The 15,548-nt window shown below is 46.0% G+C and overlaps 22 non-coding genes across 22 annotated transcripts; 16 read left to right on the forward strand and 6 right to left on the reverse strand.

The window, feature by feature from the left end:
- Window positions 1-474: 474 nt before the first annotated feature.
- On the reverse strand, window positions 475-546 carry trnaq-cug (transfer RNA glutamine (anticodon CUG)). Its single transcript has one exon. It is a non-coding gene; the product is annotated as a tRNA-Gln (tRNA).
- Window positions 547-697: 151 nt separating this feature from the next.
- trnad-guc (transfer RNA aspartic acid (anticodon GUC)) lies at window positions 698-769 on the forward strand. Its single transcript has one exon. It is a non-coding gene; the product is annotated as a tRNA-Asp (tRNA).
- Window positions 770-1,291: 522 nt separating this feature from the next.
- trnav-aac (transfer RNA valine (anticodon AAC)) lies at window positions 1,292-1,364 on the forward strand. Its single transcript has one exon. It is a non-coding gene; the product is annotated as a tRNA-Val (tRNA).
- Window positions 1,365-1,978: 614 nt separating this feature from the next.
- On the forward strand, window positions 1,979-2,051 carry trnav-cac (transfer RNA valine (anticodon CAC)). The gene has a single exon. It is a non-coding gene; the product is annotated as a tRNA-Val (tRNA).
- Window positions 2,052-2,525: 474 nt separating this feature from the next.
- Window positions 2,526-2,597, reverse strand: trnaq-cug (transfer RNA glutamine (anticodon CUG)). Its single transcript has one exon. It is a non-coding gene; the product is annotated as a tRNA-Gln (tRNA).
- A 151-nt stretch (window positions 2,598-2,748) lies between these two features.
- trnad-guc (transfer RNA aspartic acid (anticodon GUC)) lies at window positions 2,749-2,820 on the forward strand. The gene has a single exon. It is a non-coding gene; the product is annotated as a tRNA-Asp (tRNA).
- Window positions 2,821-3,342: 522 nt separating this feature from the next.
- Window positions 3,343-3,415, forward strand: trnav-uac (transfer RNA valine (anticodon UAC)). Its single transcript has one exon. It is a non-coding gene; the product is annotated as a tRNA-Val (tRNA).
- A 614-nt stretch (window positions 3,416-4,029) lies between these two features.
- Window positions 4,030-4,102, forward strand: trnav-cac (transfer RNA valine (anticodon CAC)). The gene has a single exon. It is a non-coding gene; the product is annotated as a tRNA-Val (tRNA).
- A 468-nt stretch (window positions 4,103-4,570) lies between these two features.
- Window positions 4,571-4,642, reverse strand: trnaq-cug (transfer RNA glutamine (anticodon CUG)). The gene has a single exon. It is a non-coding gene; the product is annotated as a tRNA-Gln (tRNA).
- A 151-nt stretch (window positions 4,643-4,793) lies between these two features.
- Window positions 4,794-4,865, forward strand: trnad-guc (transfer RNA aspartic acid (anticodon GUC)). Its single transcript has one exon. It is a non-coding gene; the product is annotated as a tRNA-Asp (tRNA).
- A 522-nt stretch (window positions 4,866-5,387) lies between these two features.
- Window positions 5,388-5,460, forward strand: trnav-uac (transfer RNA valine (anticodon UAC)). The gene has a single exon. It is a non-coding gene; the product is annotated as a tRNA-Val (tRNA).
- Window positions 5,461-6,074: 614 nt separating this feature from the next.
- trnav-cac (transfer RNA valine (anticodon CAC)) lies at window positions 6,075-6,147 on the forward strand. The gene has a single exon. It is a non-coding gene; the product is annotated as a tRNA-Val (tRNA).
- Window positions 6,148-6,621: 474 nt separating this feature from the next.
- Window positions 6,622-6,693, reverse strand: trnaq-cug (transfer RNA glutamine (anticodon CUG)). The gene has a single exon. It is a non-coding gene; the product is annotated as a tRNA-Gln (tRNA).
- Window positions 6,694-6,844: 151 nt separating this feature from the next.
- Window positions 6,845-6,916, forward strand: trnad-guc (transfer RNA aspartic acid (anticodon GUC)). The gene has a single exon. It is a non-coding gene; the product is annotated as a tRNA-Asp (tRNA).
- A 522-nt stretch (window positions 6,917-7,438) lies between these two features.
- Window positions 7,439-7,511, forward strand: trnav-uac (transfer RNA valine (anticodon UAC)). Its single transcript has one exon. It is a non-coding gene; the product is annotated as a tRNA-Val (tRNA).
- A 1,161-nt stretch (window positions 7,512-8,672) lies between these two features.
- Window positions 8,673-8,744, reverse strand: trnaq-cug (transfer RNA glutamine (anticodon CUG)). The gene has a single exon. It is a non-coding gene; the product is annotated as a tRNA-Gln (tRNA).
- A 151-nt stretch (window positions 8,745-8,895) lies between these two features.
- trnad-guc (transfer RNA aspartic acid (anticodon GUC)) lies at window positions 8,896-8,967 on the forward strand. The gene has a single exon. It is a non-coding gene; the product is annotated as a tRNA-Asp (tRNA).
- A 522-nt stretch (window positions 8,968-9,489) lies between these two features.
- On the forward strand, window positions 9,490-9,562 carry trnav-uac (transfer RNA valine (anticodon UAC)). Its single transcript has one exon. It is a non-coding gene; the product is annotated as a tRNA-Val (tRNA).
- A 614-nt stretch (window positions 9,563-10,176) lies between these two features.
- Window positions 10,177-10,249, forward strand: trnav-cac (transfer RNA valine (anticodon CAC)). The gene has a single exon. It is a non-coding gene; the product is annotated as a tRNA-Val (tRNA).
- Window positions 10,250-10,723: 474 nt separating this feature from the next.
- trnaq-cug (transfer RNA glutamine (anticodon CUG)) lies at window positions 10,724-10,795 on the reverse strand. The gene has a single exon. It is a non-coding gene; the product is annotated as a tRNA-Gln (tRNA).
- A 151-nt stretch (window positions 10,796-10,946) lies between these two features.
- On the forward strand, window positions 10,947-11,018 carry trnad-guc (transfer RNA aspartic acid (anticodon GUC)). The gene has a single exon. It is a non-coding gene; the product is annotated as a tRNA-Asp (tRNA).
- Window positions 11,019-11,540: 522 nt separating this feature from the next.
- trnav-uac (transfer RNA valine (anticodon UAC)) lies at window positions 11,541-11,613 on the forward strand. The gene has a single exon. It is a non-coding gene; the product is annotated as a tRNA-Val (tRNA).
- Window positions 11,614-15,548: the final 3,935 nt, after the last annotated feature.

A 15,548-nucleotide genomic window follows, 5' to 3' on the forward strand; every position in this document is an offset into this window, starting at 1 on the left:
TGGGTCTTTTCCTTCTTTGGTTACAAGGGAATTGATATTCACTCTTTAGACAACTCTGCTTGTCCAGCATTTTCTCTGTTTTACTTGCATCCCTATTGAGAATTAAGTCTCTTGGTTTTGTCTTCTGTAGGTTGTGTGCTAGCCAAACAAAGGACATCAAAGAGCTTGTCAAGAAGAAGATCGGGGCCTTCAGAGGTGGCAAAGGGATTGGAAGTGGGAAGAGTGCAAGAGGAAAAGTTGACTTGAGTCAAGGTGGCTAATGAACGATACAGCAGGAAGCTGAAGTGGAAAGTGCAGCAGAAGAGCATGAGCGAGGTTTGGTGCAGCATGAAGACCATGTGCAGATGAGATCAGCCAACACAAGAGGAGTGGAACTGACTGGGCCACTAACTTGCTCTTCAACTGACTAGATTCTTATGCTAGCGTGTGCTAATGCTAATGTACCTGTGGAGCAAAGTGCTAGAAAGCCAAATGAGGTTCCACTGAGACTTGAACTCAGATCGCTGGATTCAGAGTCCAGAGTGCTAACCATTACACCATGGAACCCTGCCTGAAGCACACAAAAGATCTGTGTCAAACAGGCATAAAAGTGTAGTTCCTGGTAAACCGATGGGGATTTCTACACGGCCAGCCAAATTTTACCTGTCATACCTGCTGCGAATCGCAGCTTGACGTGACCATTGCAGTGCTTCAGAGGTCCTCGTTAGTATAGTGGACAGTATCTCCGCCTGTCACGCGGAAGACCGGGGTTCGATTCCCCGACGGGGAGTGAGCAGTTTCCTTCTCTGTTCTGCCTTTTACCTGCAATGACCACACACACCTTAATCGCACACCAGATCCTAGTCAATCTAATAATCTAGTCCTATAATGGGTTTGAAGAAACATGAATTCCACCTGTGCGCTCACAAGTCGAAAAGGTCTTCTCAGAAAGAGCTCCCATCAGAAGAGATGCTAGTCCAAGAGAACACTGCTTGTGCAGCATTTTCTCTGTTTTACGTGCGTCCCTACTGACAAATAAGTTTCTTGGTCTTGTCTTCTGTAGATTGTGTGCTAGCCAAACAAAGGACATCAAAGAGCTTGTCAACCAGAAGATCAGCTCCCATGACAAGAGATGCAATCTTGAGATCACAATTTGCATTGTCAATACAGCCATAAGTGGGGGAGTGCTTGAAGAATGACACAAATGGGAGTTCCCTCCTTCTCAATAGTCCTACATGATCTGTCATAAAAGTCCACAAATGTAAGAAAGCATTGAAATGCTCCTTTAATTACTACGGGGTACGCAAGCTCAGTTTCCGTAGTGTAGTGGTTATCACGTTCGCCTAACACGCGAAAGGTCCCCGGTCCGAAACCGGGCGGAAGCATGCGTCTTTGCTTATGCGTCCTGATATAAAAGTGTCTGACTGCAGGCACTGCTTGAACTTGTGGGGTTCTACTGCTGTTTGGGACACAGACAAGAGAAAGTACTCAAATCTGGTTCAGGTCTCTGACATCTGTAACCTTTGGATGCTCGTCTTGCTAAAGAGTTGTCTATGGCCCAAATTTCTGCAAACTCCACAGACTTCACACAAATCAACAAATCTCCAGTCGCTATATTTCCTGAAGATGGAGGCACAGACTAAGCTCTTGGAAATGACTGGCTCTAGGTGGCCTGCACAGGACTTGGGCCTATTTTCAGCCAATGCCCAAGGCAATGAAACAAATGGGCGCTTTAGGCAACAGTTCTGCTGCCAGAGGTTCTGGGGTTCTTAGGGCAGCATATGTTGAGCTGTGCTTGCTTTAGTGAACTCCTAAATGTCCAAAGTTTAAGTGAGCCTAACATGGAGACTACAGTTCAGACTCCTTGCTAGAGTGCGTCTGTCTCTTCTCCATGGCTCCTTTTACTTCAAGGCCATGATAGGAAGATGTCACCAAATTTGTCAGAGTGCGAGATTACTCAGTGAGACACATTGGAAAGCCAAACAAGCTGTCTTTTGGGGTTTCCGTAGTGTAGTGGTTATCACGTTCGCCTCACACGCGAAAGGTCCCCGGTCCGAAACCGGGCGGAAACATGGGTCTTTTCCTTCTTTGGTTACAAGGGAATTGATATTCACTCTTTAGACAACTCTGCTTGTCCAGCATTTTCTCTGTTTTACTTGCATCCCTATTGAGAATTAAGTCTCTTGGTTTTGTCTTCTGTAGGTTGTGTGCTAGCCAAACAAAGGACATCAAAGAGCTTGTCAAGAAGAAGATCGGGGCCTTCAGAGGTGGCAAAGGGATTGGAAGTGGGAAGAGTGCAAGAGGAAAAGTTGACTTGAGTCAAGGTGGCTAATGAACGATACAGCAGGAAGCTGAAGTGGAAAGTGCAGCAGAAGAGCATGAGCGAGGTTTGGTGCAGCATGAAGACCATGTGCAGATGAGATCAGCCAACACAAGAGGAGTGGAACTGACTGGGCCACTAACTTGCTCTTCAACTGACTAGATTCTTATGCTAGCATGTGCTAATGCTAATGTACCTGTGGAGCAAAGTGCTAGAAAGCCAAATGAGGTTCCACTGAGACTTGAACTCAGATCGCTGGATTCAGAGTCCAGAGTGCTAACCATTACACCATGGAACCCTGCCTGAAGCACACAAAAGATCTGTGTCAAACAGGCATAAAAGTGTAGTTCCTGGTAAACCGATGGGGATTTCTACACGGCCAGCCAAATTTTACCTGTCATACCTGCTGCGAATCGCAGCTTGACGTGACCATTGCAGTGCTTCAGAGGTCCTCGTTAGTATAGTGGACAGTATCTCCGCCTGTCACGCGGAAGACCGGGGTTCGATTCCCCGACGGGGAGTGAGCAGTTTCCTTCTCTGTTCTGCCTTTTACCTGCAATGACCACACACACCTTAATCGCACACCAGATCCTAGTCAATCTAATAATCTAGTCCTATAATGGGCTTGAAGAAACATGAATTCCACCTGTGCGCTCACAAGTCGAAAAGGTCTTCTCAGAAAGAGCTCCCATCAGAAGAGATGCTAGTCCAAGAGAACACTGCTTGTGCAGCATTTTCTCTGTTTTACGTGCGTCCCTACTGACAAATAAGTTTCTTGGTCTTGTCTTCTGTAGATTGTGTGCTAGCCAAACAAAGGACATCAAAGAGCTTGTCAACCAGAAGATCAGCTCCCATGACAAGAGATGCAATCTTGAGATCACAATTTGCATTGTCAATACAGCCATAAGTGGGGGAGTGCTTGAAGAATGACACAAATGGGAGTTCCCTCCTTCTCAATAGTCCTACATGATCTGTCATAAAAGTCCACAAATGTAAGAAAGCATTGAAATGCTCCTTTAATTACTACGGGGTACGCAAGCTCAGTTTCCGTAGTGTAGTGGTTATCACGTTCGCCTTACACGCGAAAGGTCCCCGGTCCGAAACCGGGCGGAAGCATGCGTCTTTGCTTATGCGTCCTGATATAAAAGTGTCTGACTGCAGGCACTGCTTGAACTTGTGGGGTTCTACTGCTGTTTGGGACACAGACAAGAGAAAGTACTCAAATCTGGTTCAGGTCTCTGACATCTGTAACCTTTGGATGCTCGTCTTGCTAAAGAGTTGTCTATGGCCCAAATTTCTGCAAACTCCACAGACTTCACACAAATCAACAAATCTCCAGTCGCTATATTTCCTGAAGATGGAGGCACAGACTAAGCTCTTGGAAATGACTGGCTCTAGGTGGCCTGCACAGGACTTGGGCCTATTTTCAGCCAATGCCCAAGGCAATGAAACAAATGGGCGCTTTAGGCAACAGTTCTGCTGCCAGAGGTTCTGGGGTTCTTAGGGCAGCATATGTTGAGCTGTGCTTGCTTTAGTGAACTCCTAAATGTCCAAAGTTTAAGTGAGCCTAACATGGAGACTACAGTTCAGACTCCTTGCTAGAGTGCGTCTGTCTCTTCTCCATGGCTCCTTTTACTTCAAGGCCATGATAGGAACATGTCACCAAATTTGTCAGAGTGCGAGATTACTCAGTGAGACACATTGGAAAGCCAAACAAGCTGTCTTTCGGGGTTTCCGTAGTGTAGTGGTTATCACGTTCGCCTCACACGCGAAAGGTCCCCGGTCCGAAACCGGGCGGAAACATGGGTCTTTTCCTTCTTTGGTTACAAGGGAATTGATATTCACTCTTTAGACAACTCTGCTTGTCCAGCATTTTCTCTGTTTTACTTGCATCCCTATTGAGAATTAAGTCTCTTGGTTTTGTCTTCTGTAGGTTGTGTGCTAGCCAAACAAAGGACATCAAAGAGCTTGTCAAGAAGAAGATCGGGGCCTTCAGAGGTGGCAAAGGGATTGGAAGTGGGAAGAGTGCAAGAGGAAAAGTTGACTTGAGTCAAGGTGGCTAATGAACGATACAGCAGGAAGCTGAAGTGGAAAGTGCAGCAGAAGAGCATGAGCGAGGTTTGGTGCAGCATGAAGACCATGTGCAGATGAGATCAGCCAACACAAGAGGAGTGGAACTGACTGGGCCACTAACTTGCTCTTCAACTGACTAGATTCTTATGCTAGGGTGTGCTAATGCACCTGTGGAGCAAAGTGCTAGAAAGCCAAATGAGGTTCCACTGAGACTTGAACTCAGATCGCTGGATTCAGAGTCCAGAGTGCTAACCATTACACCATGGAACCCTGCCTGAAGCACACAAAAGATCTGTGTCAAACAGGCATAAAAGTGTAGTTCCTGGTAAACCGATGGGGATTTCTACACGGCCAGCCAAATTTTACCTGTCATACCTGCTGCGAATCGCAGCTTGACGTGACCATTGCAGTGCTTCAGAGGTCCTCGTTAGTATAGTGGACAGTATCTCCGCCTGTCACGCGGAAGACCGGGGTTCGATTCCCCGACGGGGAGTGAGCAGTTTCCTTCTCTGTTCTGCCTTTTACCTGCAATGACCACACACACCTTAATCGCACACCAGATCCTAGTCAATCTAATAATCTAGTCCTATAATGGGCTTGAAGAAACATGAATTCCACCTGTGCGCTCACAAGTCGAAAAGGTCTTCTCAGAAAGAGCTCCCATCAGAAGAGATGCTAGTCCAAGAGAACACTGCTTGTGCAGCATTTTCTCTGTTTTACGTGCGTCCCTACTGACAAATAAGTTTCTTGGTCTTGTCTTCTGTAGATTGTGTGCTAGCCAAACAAAGGACATCAAAGAGCTTGTCAACCAGAAGATCAGCTCCCATGACAAGAGATGCAATCTTGAGATCACAATTTGCATTGTCAATACAGCCATAAGTGGGGGAGTGCTTGAAGAATGACACAAATGGGAGTTCCCTCCTTCTCAATAGTCCTACATGATCTGTCATAAAAGTCCACAAATGTAAGAAAGCATTGAAATGCTCCTTTAATTACTACGGGGTACGCAAGCTCAGTTTCCGTAGTGTAGTGGTTATCACGTTCGCCTTACACGCGAAAGGTCCCCGGTCCGAAACCGGGCGGAAGCATGCGTCTTTGCTTATGCGTCCTGATATAAAAGTGTCTGACTGCAGGCACTGCTTGAACTTGTGGGGTTCTACTGCTGTTTGGGACACAGACAAGAGAAAGTACTCAAATCTGGTTCAGGTCTCTGACATCTGTAACCTTTGGATGCTCGTCTTGCTAAAGAGTTGTCTATGGCCCAAATTTCTGCAAACTCCACAGACTTCACACAAATCAACAAATCTCCAGTCGCTATATTTCCTGAAGATGGAGGCACAGACTAAGCTCTTGGAAATGACTGGCTCTAGGTGGCCTGCACAGGACTTGGGCCTATTTTCAGCCAATGCCCAAGGCAATGAAACAAATGGGCGCTTTAGGCAACAGTTCTGCTGCCAGAGGTTCTGGGGTTCTTAGGGCAGCATATGTTGAGCTGTGCTTGCTTTAGTGAACTCCTAAATGTCCAAAGTTTAAGTGAGCCTAACATGGAGACTACAGTTCAGACTCCTTGCTAGAGTGCGTCTGTCTCTTCTCCATGGCTCCTTTTACTTCAAGGCCATGATAGGAACATGTCACCAAATTTGTCAGAGTGCGAGATTACTCAGTGAGACACATTGGAAAGCCAAACAAGCTGTCTTTCGGGGTTTCCGTAGTGTAGTGGTTATCACGTTCGCCTCACACGCGAAAGGTCCCCGGTCCGAAACCGGGCGGAAACATGGGTCTTTTCCTTCTTTGGTTACAAGGGAATTGATATTCACTCTTTAGACAACTCTGCTTGTCCAGCATTTTCTCTGTTTTACTTGCATCCCTATTGAGAATTAAGTCTCTTGGTTTTGTCTTCTGTAGGTTGTGTGCTAGCCAAACAAAGGACATCAAAGAGCTTGTCAAGAAGAAGATCGGGGCCTTCAGAGGTGGCAAAGGGATTGGAAGTGGGAAGAGTGCAAGAGGAAAAGTTGACTTGAGTCAAGGTGGCTAATGAACGATACAGCAGGAAGCTGAAGTGGAAAGTGCAGCAGAAGAGCATGAGCGAGGTTTGGTGCAGCATGAAGACCATGTGCAGATGAGATCAGCCAACACAAGAGGAGTGGAACTGACTGGGCCACTAACTTGCTCTTCAACTGACTAGATTCTTATGCTAGCGTGTGCTAATGCTAATGTACCTGTGGAGCAAAGTGCTAGAAAGCCAAATGAGGTTCCACTGAGACTTGAACTCAGATCGCTGGATTCAGAGTCCAGAGTGCTAACCATTACACCATGGAACCCTGCCTGAAGCACACAAAAGATCTGTGTCAAACAGGCATAAAAGTGTAGTTCCTGGTAAACCGATGGGGATTTCTACACGGCCAGCCAAATTTTACCTGTCATACCTGCTGCGAATCGCAGCTTGACGTGACCATTGCAGTGCTTCAGAGGTCCTCGTTAGTATAGTGGACAGTATCTCCGCCTGTCACGCGGAAGACCGGGGTTCGATTCCCCGACGGGGAGTGAGCAGTTTCCTTCTCTGTTCTGCCTTTTACCTGCAATGACCACACACACCTTAATCGCACACCAGATCCTAGTCAATCTAATAATCTAGTCCTATAATGGGCTTGAAGAAACATGAATTCCACCTGTGCGCTCACAAGTCGAAAAGGTCTTCTCAGAAAGAGCTCCCATCAGAAGAGATGCTAGTCCAAGAGAACACTGCTTGTGCAGCATTTTCTCTGTTTTACGTGCGTCCCTACTGACAAATAAGTTTCTTGGTCTTGTCTTCTGTAGATTGTGTGCTAGCCAAACAAAGGACATCAAAGAGCTTGTCAACCAGAAGATCAGCTCCCATGACAAGAGATGCAATCTTGAGATCACAATTTGCATTGTCAATACAGCCATAAGTGGGGGAGTGCTTGAAGAATGACACAAATGGGAGTTCCCTCCTTCTCAATAGTCCTACATGATCTGTCATAAAAGTCCACAAATGTAAGAAAGCATTGAAATGCTCCTTTAATTACTACGGGGTACGCAAGCTCAGTTTCCGTAGTGTAGTGGTTATCACGTTCGCCTTACACGCGAAAGGTCCCCGGTCCGAAACCGGGCGGAAGCATGCGTCTTTGCTTATGCGTCCTGATATAAAAGTGTCTGACTGCAGGCACTGCTTGAACTTGTGGGGTTCTACTGCTGTTTGGGACACAGACAAGAGAAAGTACTCAAATCTGGTTCAGGTCTCTGACATCTGTAACCTTTGGATGCTCGTCTTGCTAAAGAGTTGTCTATGGCCCAAATTTCTGCAAACTCCACAGACTTCACACAAATCAACAAATCTCCAGTCGCTATATTTCCTGAAGATGGAGGCACAGACTAAGCTCTTGGAAATGACTGGCTCTAGGTGGCCTGCACAGGACTTGGGCCTATTTTCAGCCAATGCCCAAGGCAATGAAACAAATGGGCGCTTTAGGCAACAGTTCTGCTGCCAGAGGTTCTGGGGTTCTTAGGGCAGCATATGTTGAGCTGTGCTTGCTTTAGTGAACTCCTAAATGTCCAAAGTTTAAGTGAGCCTAACATGGAGACTACAGTTCAGACTCCTTGCTAGAGTGCGTCTGTCTCTTCTCCGTGGCTCCTTTTACTTCAAGGCCATGATAGGAACATGTCACCAAATTTGTCAGAGTGCGAGATTACTCAGTGAGACACATTGGAAAGCCAAACAAGCTGTCTTTTGGGGTTTCCGTAGTGTTGTGGTTATCACGTTCGCCTCACACGCGAAAGGTTCCCGGTCCGAAACCGGGCGGAAACATGGGTCTTTTCCTTCTTTGGTTACAAGGGAATTGATATTCACTCTTTAGACAACTCTGCTTGTCCAGCATTTTCTCTGTTTTACTTGCATCCCTATTGAGAATTAAGTCTCTTGGTTTTGTCTTCTGTAGGTTGTGTGCTAGCCAAACAAAGGACATCAAAGAGCTTGTCAAGAAGAAGATCGGGGCCTTCAGAGGTGGCAAAGGGATTGGAAGTGGGAAGAGTGCAAGAGGAAAAGTTGACTTGAGTCAAGGTGGCTAATGAACGATACAGCAGGAAGCTGAAGTGGAAAGTGCAGCAGAAGAGCATGAGCGAGGTTTGGTGCAGCATGAAGACCATGTGCAGATGAGATCAGCCAACACAAGAGGAGTGGAACTGACTGGGCCACTAACTTGCTCTTCAACTGACTAGATTCTTATGCTAGCGTGTGCTAATGCTAATGTACCTGTGGAGCAAAGTGCTAGAAAGCCAAATGAGGTTCCACTGAGACTTGAACTCAGATCGCTGGATTCAGAGTCCAGAGTGCTAACCATTACACCATGGAACCCTGCCTGAAGCACACAAAAGATCTGTGTCAAACAGGCATAAAAGTGTAGTTCCTGGTAAACCGATGGGGATTTCTACACGGCCAGCCAAATTTTACCTGTCATACCTGCTGCGAATCGCAGCTTGACGTGACCATTACAGTGCTTCAGAGGTCCTCGTTAGTATAGTGGACAGTATCTCCGCCTGTCACGCGGAAGACCGGGGTTCGATTCCCCGACGGGGAGTGAGCAGTTTCCTTCTCTGTTCTGCCTTTTACCTGCAATGACCACACACACCTTAATCGCACACCAGATCCTAGTCAATCTAATAATCTAGTCCTATAATGGGCTTGAAGAAACATGAATTCCACCTGTGCGCTCACAAGTCGAAAAGGTCTTCTCAGAAAGAGCTCCCATCAGAAGAGATGCTAGTCCAAGAGAACACTGCTTGTGCAGCATTTTCTCTGTTTTACGTGTGTCCCTACTGACAAATAAGTTTCTTGGTCTTGTCTTCTGTAGATTGTGTGCTAGCCAAACAAAGGACATCAAAGAGCTTGTCAACCAGAAGATCAGCTCCCATGACAAGAGATGCAATCTTGAGATCACAATTTGCATTGTCAATACAGCCATAAGTGGGGGAGTGCTTGAAGAATGACACAAATGGGAGTTCCCTCCTTCTCAATAGTCCTACATGATCTGTCATAAAAGTCCACAAATGTAAGAAAGCATTGAAATGCTCCTTTAATTACTACGGGGTACGCAAGCTCAGTTTCCGTAGTGTAGTGGTTATCACGTTCGCCTTACACGCGAAAGGTCCCCGGTCCGAAACCGGGCGGAAGCATGCGTCTTTGCTTATGCGTCCTGATATAAAAGTGTCTGACTGCAGGCACTGCTTGAACTTGTGGGGTTCTACTGCTGTTTGGGACACAGACAAGAGAAAGTACTCAAATCTGGTTCAGGTCTCTGACATCTGTAACCTTTGGATGCTCGTCTTGCTAAAGAGTTGTCTATGGCCCAAATTTCTGCAAACTCCACAGACTTCACACAAATCAACAAATCTCCAGTCGCTATATTTCCTGAAGATGGAGGCACAGACTAAGCTCTTGGAAATGACTGGCTCTAGGTGGCCTGCACAGGACTTGGGCCTATTTTCAGCCAATGCCCAAGGCAATGAAACAAATGGGCGCTTTAGGCAACAGTTCTGCTGCCAGAGGTTCTGGGGTTCTTAGGGCAGCATATGTTGAGCTGTGCTTGCTTTAGTGAACTCCTAAATGTCCAAAGTTTAAGTGAGCCTAACATGGAGACTACAGTTCAGACTCCTTGCTAGAGTGCGTCTGTCTCTTCTCCATGGCTCCTTTTACTTCAAGGCCATGATAGGAACATGTCACCAAATTTGTCAGAGTGCGAGATTACTCAGTGAGACACATTGGAAAGCCAAACAAGCTGTCTTTCGGGGTTTCCGTAGTGTAGTGGTTATCACGTTCGCCTCACACGCGAAAGGTCCCTGGTCCGAAACCGGGCGGAAACATGGGTCTTTTCCTTCTTTGGTTACAAGGGAATTGATATTCACTCTTTAGACAACTCTGCTTGTCCAGCATTTTCTCTGTTTTACTTGCATCCCTATTGAGAATTAAGTCTCTTGGTTTTGTCTTCTGTAGGTTGTGTGCTAGCCAAACAAAGGACATCAAAGAGCTTGTCAAGAAGAAGATCGGGGCCTTCAGAGGTGGCAAAGGGATTGGAAGTGGGAAGAGTGCAAGAGGAAAAGTTGACTTGAGTCAAGGTGGCTAATGAACGATACAGCAGGAAGCTGAAGTGGAAAGTGCAGCAGAAGAGCATGAGCGAGGTTTGGTGCAGCATGAAGACCATGTGCAGATGAGATCAGCCAACACAAGAGGAGTGGAACTGACTGGGCCACTAACTTGCTCTTCAACTGACTAGATTCTTATGCTAGCGTGTGCTAATGCTAATGTACCTGTGGAGCAAAGTGCTAGAAAGCCAAATGAGGTTCCACTGAGACTTGAACTCAGATCGCTGGATTCAGAGTCCAGAGTGCTAACCATTACACCATGGAACCCTGCCTGAAGCACACAAAAGATCTGTGTCAAACAGGCATAAAAGTGTAGTTCCTGGTAAACCGATGGGGATTTCTACACGGCCAGCCAAATTTTACCTGTCATACCTGCTGCGAATCGCAGCTTGACGTGACCATTGCAGTGCTTCAGAGGTCCTCGTTAGTATAGTGGACAGTATCTCCGCCTGTCACGCGGAAGACCGGGGTTCGATTCCCCGACGGGGAGTGAGCAGTTTCCTTCTCTGTTCTGCCTTTTACCTGCAATGACCACACACACCTTAATCGCACACCAGATCCTAGTCAATCTAATAATCTAGTCCTATAATGGGCTTGAAGAAACATGAATTCCACCTGTGCGCTCACAAGTCGAAAAGGTCTTCTCAGAAAGAGCTCCCATCAGAAGAGATGCTAGTCCAAGAGAACACTGCTTGTGCAGCATTTTCTCTGTTTTACGTGCGTCCCTACTGACAAATAAGTTTCTTGGTCTTGTCTTCTGTAGATTGTGTGCTAGCCAAACAAAGGACATCAAAGAGCTTGTCAACCAGAAGATCAGCTCCCATGACAAGAGATGCAATCTTGAGATCACAATTTGCATTGTCAATACAGCCATAAGTGGGGGAGTGCTTGAAGAATGACACAAATGGGAGTTCCCTCCTTCTCAATAGTCCTACATGATCTGTCATAAAAGTCCACAAATGTAAGAAAGCATTGAAATGCTCCTTTAATTACTACGGGGTACGCAAGCTCAGTTTCCGTAGTGTAGTGGTTATCACGTTCGCCTTACACGCGAAAGGTCCCCGGTCCGAAACCGGGCGGAAGCATGCGTCTTTGCTTATGCGTCCTGATTGTGATCAGGAGATATTTTATTTTGTATTCTCACAATCAGTTATCATTGATTATTCATTTGCCATTGTTGAATCTGATGACAGTATAATCTTTTAATTACATCTGTGTTACTTTGAGCAAATATTAATGTACACTGACTGTTTATATTAATCCACACTGACTGTTTATATAAAGTTGTTGCACGTTAGAGCAGAGCAGTCACACCATACAGACCCACGAGTCCTGTTGGGCCCTGGCAGGCCTGCGTGTAATTTTGCACGTACGCCGGTCTCTGCTTACATGCACGCACTTATGTAACACACGCACGGTCACCTACACACTTAGTAATAATAGGAGGGTCATCTGAGGACAGTTTTTCTGATAAATACACTTTCACAAAATGCACAATGTAATACACACTTGTTTTTCTCTTAAGAGTAGCAGTTGATGTCTATATAAGGGAAAACTTTGGGATAGGCGGGGAATTGTTATCATTTGAGATCATTTCCAGTAAAGATCCAACTGTGATGTCATAAAGGCAATATAAGGAGACTGATGCTTCAGTTGACGAGAGGATTCGATTGCAAATTGTCTTTTCCCACTCTTGTGCACAGAGTGTAATAAAGATCACTATTTTTGACACCTACTTCGACTTGGGCTTGCTTTCTTCTCTTCCCTAACTCGACCGAACCTTAACAACCTGGTGCCGAAACTCCGGGTGGGGAGGAGTTGCAACCTGCAGCTCGTCGGGGAAGGTGACAAAGGGGTCGAAGGCCAGCAGCCTATCTGAGTGACACCAGGCGACATAAGAAAAGGTGAGTGCCACCTGTTGATTTTTATCCAAAGGCGCTATATTGGAAGTTAAAACTAAATTTAATTAAATAATATTCACTCAGTCTGGGCTTCTGGCGTTGGTCCATAGTGATCTTGACTAATTAGTTGTAAAATAGGGCATAGTAGTCTGACTAAATTCATTGTTGTTCATTTTGGGGGTGAATTTTGAGTTAAGAAGTTATGTGTTTAAGTTAATACGGTTTAAGGTGTGTGGAAACAAATAAATACGGCTTAAGAGGTTAACTGTGGGTTGACTGGGATGCCAGCCAGTCAATCGGTAGTGTAGGGATAATTTGGTTTTGATTGAGTAGCAAAAACGCGGTTTTGGGTCTCAGGTAATTAAACTGGAGGGCAGGGTACCCACAGTGAGGCTTTTAAAATAAGTAAATTTAATTTAGGACTGGGGCGTGGCCCCTAAGGGCGTAGTTCAGCTCAGCGCTGTGGCGGCGACACCTGACAGTGGACGCACCGTTAGACTATTTGCTTGGTTGGTTGCCAGGGGGATTCGGGCGCCCCGAATAAACCGAAACGGTCGAAGGGAGACCGTTTCTTTTACTGCGCCAGATTGACAGATAGAGTCGCGGACCGGCTGCCTCCTATTTAAACGTCAGGAGCTTGTGAACTTTAAGTAAAGCCAAAAGCGTGATCTGGGATATTTCACGCTGCTGGTGGAGATCCGGGTGTCCGGGCGGGGAAGCAGTTTTAAAGTACTAGAACTTAGTAATTTGACCGTTTTCAAGGCGGCGTACTTGAGACGGGTAATTGATCAGCAAGAGCGAGGCTCTGGGCTGAAAGATGCTTTTAAATTAGTCAAAAATTTAGCAACACCAGCAGAGAAATAGAGAAGTGAGATAAAGTTGTTCTGGCATATGGTGTTTTTTTTAGGAATTTGAGCGCTATCGGGAGGGCGTTCCCGAGGTGTGTGTTGACCAGCAAGGCTAGGCCTGGGCTATAGGTGCTTTTAAATTAGTCAAAAAGATAGGAGTAACCTCTTCTGGTATATGACGTCTATGGGGCCCGTGTATACTGTATATAAATTACTCGTGTGTCTGTGCATTTAAAAGTGTAAATTGTATAAACTGTCTTGTGTTGTTGAACTTTTTCTGTGTGGATTCAGAGTGTGTGAAAAAACGAAAACGCCTTTCTCTTCTCTCGCTCTCAGGGAACAGAGAGTGTGTGTGTATCTCTCCTGAAGGAAAGGGGAGGGGTGTGTGGTGCTGCGCAGTAGCGGGCACACGCGCGCGAGTACGAGCGGAGTGTGTGTGTGTACAGCTGCGACCCTATTTCTCCCTTTCTGTCCTTCTGAGCTTCTTTTCGTTAGGTGAAAGGGGGTCTCAGAAGTATGGTTAAAAGATTTCAGTATATTAAATAAACTAAACCTTGTAGTCTTGTGTTGGTGATTTCCTAATGTGATTATGGTTTAATAGAATTCCATGAGTAATGATCCCTTGTGTAAAACTCCAGTAAGGTAGGATGCGGGGATAAATATCTTGACAAAATTTGAGAACTGTGTGTGATTGTTGGGAGATTTTTAGTTGGGTCGTATTTCTTTCTCTACCTGGAAAAGGCAGAGATCTGTGCTCTATTTGATGTTGTGTAAATAAAGCTTTTAAAAGTTGGTTGAGTCTCTCGTATAAGGAGGGAAAACGGTGCGTGGTAGATTGTTTGGATTATTCTTGTATGTGAAAACTTTGTAGTTGTTAGGGAAGTGAATGTGAGAGTGAATTTTCGCTGGCTTTGCGTGCTTAAAACTGTTAGATTAGACGTTTGTCAAGCTTTGAGCTTGAAAGGAGGATTAGAGGGTGTGTGTGTGTGTGTCTGTGGGCGGTCTCTCTCTCTCAGGCTGGAGCCTAGCGGAAGTTCGGCTTGACCAGCTTGTGAGATTCTGACTGCCGAAAGGAAAATACAACGAGGCAACCCCTAGGGGAGGAGCCTAAGACCGGCCATTTTGGTAAGGTAAGTGAGGTCAAAAAGCAAAATGGCTGAAGAGGAAAAGGCGACCCCTGGAGGGGGAAAGAGATACAAGCCACTGAAGGAGCAAATACAGGAATTGAAGAAAGCCATTAAAATGACTGAAGGGACGTCTTCAAAAGAGATTGCTCGTCAGTGTCAGGATTTAGAAAAAGAAGTGAAGGAATTATGTGAAAATCAACAGAAGACATTGGAGGACAGAATCCCTCTCCACTCCCTCTTTCAACGACAAGGGGAGAAATGTGAAGAGAGAATCAAGGAGCTTGAAGAGGAATCTTTAGGACGTTTCCAGGGGAGAAAAATAAAGGCTGAAAAGAAACTTATGATGGAAAAACAAAGTAAGTATTGTAAGCTTATGATTATCTCCCAAGGTGTTTCCCACTGGATGCAAGAGGAAGTGAACGACATCCAGCCAGCCTTAAAGAAGGAAGCTGAGGCTGAGGGAAAGCTATATCCCAGCCTGAAGGACTTCCTGAGTGGCCCACCCCCACCTTATATTTGTCCAGTGGTGGCCCTGGAGGGTGGTACTATGTGGGGGCCCGAAGGAAAAACAGGAAGAGTGACAGGTGGAATTGTCAACTTACAGGAGAATCCTCCATCATCGACATCTGCTCCAGCCACAGTGGAGGCAGACACAGGAGTAGTGCAGCCACAATCAGGGGCACCTGCACAGAAAGCGATGCAGTCTCAATCAGCGGCAGCTGCATCAGAGGTAAGTCAGCCGCACCCAGTTGCTGGGACATCACAAGGAATTACTACACGGGGGTTGATCTTGATTCCTCCCGCTCTTTTTAGCCCAGATAGAGCTACAGAAGAAGCTCAACCTGTGGCGTCTACAAGTACCGGACAGGTGACAATGCAACAGCCCAGCCAGGAAAATCCATCCCAGGAGGTCTGGACTTCAGAGGAAGACTCACCTTCAATGCAGTATCAGAAGGCGCCATCAAAGGCGACCCGAAAAACTAATCAGAGGTCAACGGTTGATGAGTCTGAGAAAGAACAGTGGCAAGGCCACGTTTTTGGAAAAGAATCTGACAATCGGGAGGCTGTGATACAACTGGAACGCCTCTTGAGAAAATTGGAGGAGGAAGGCGTAGCAACACCACGTAGCGTAGCACAAACACTT

This window comes from Copadichromis virginalis, linkage group LG8 (genome assembly GCF_057382275.1).
Source record: "Copadichromis virginalis isolate Kocher_CV1m ecotype Utaka linkage group LG8, C_Virginalis_male_GT1.1, whole genome shotgun sequence".
Lineage (NCBI taxonomy): Eukaryota > Metazoa > Chordata > Actinopteri > Cichliformes > Cichlidae > Copadichromis > Copadichromis virginalis.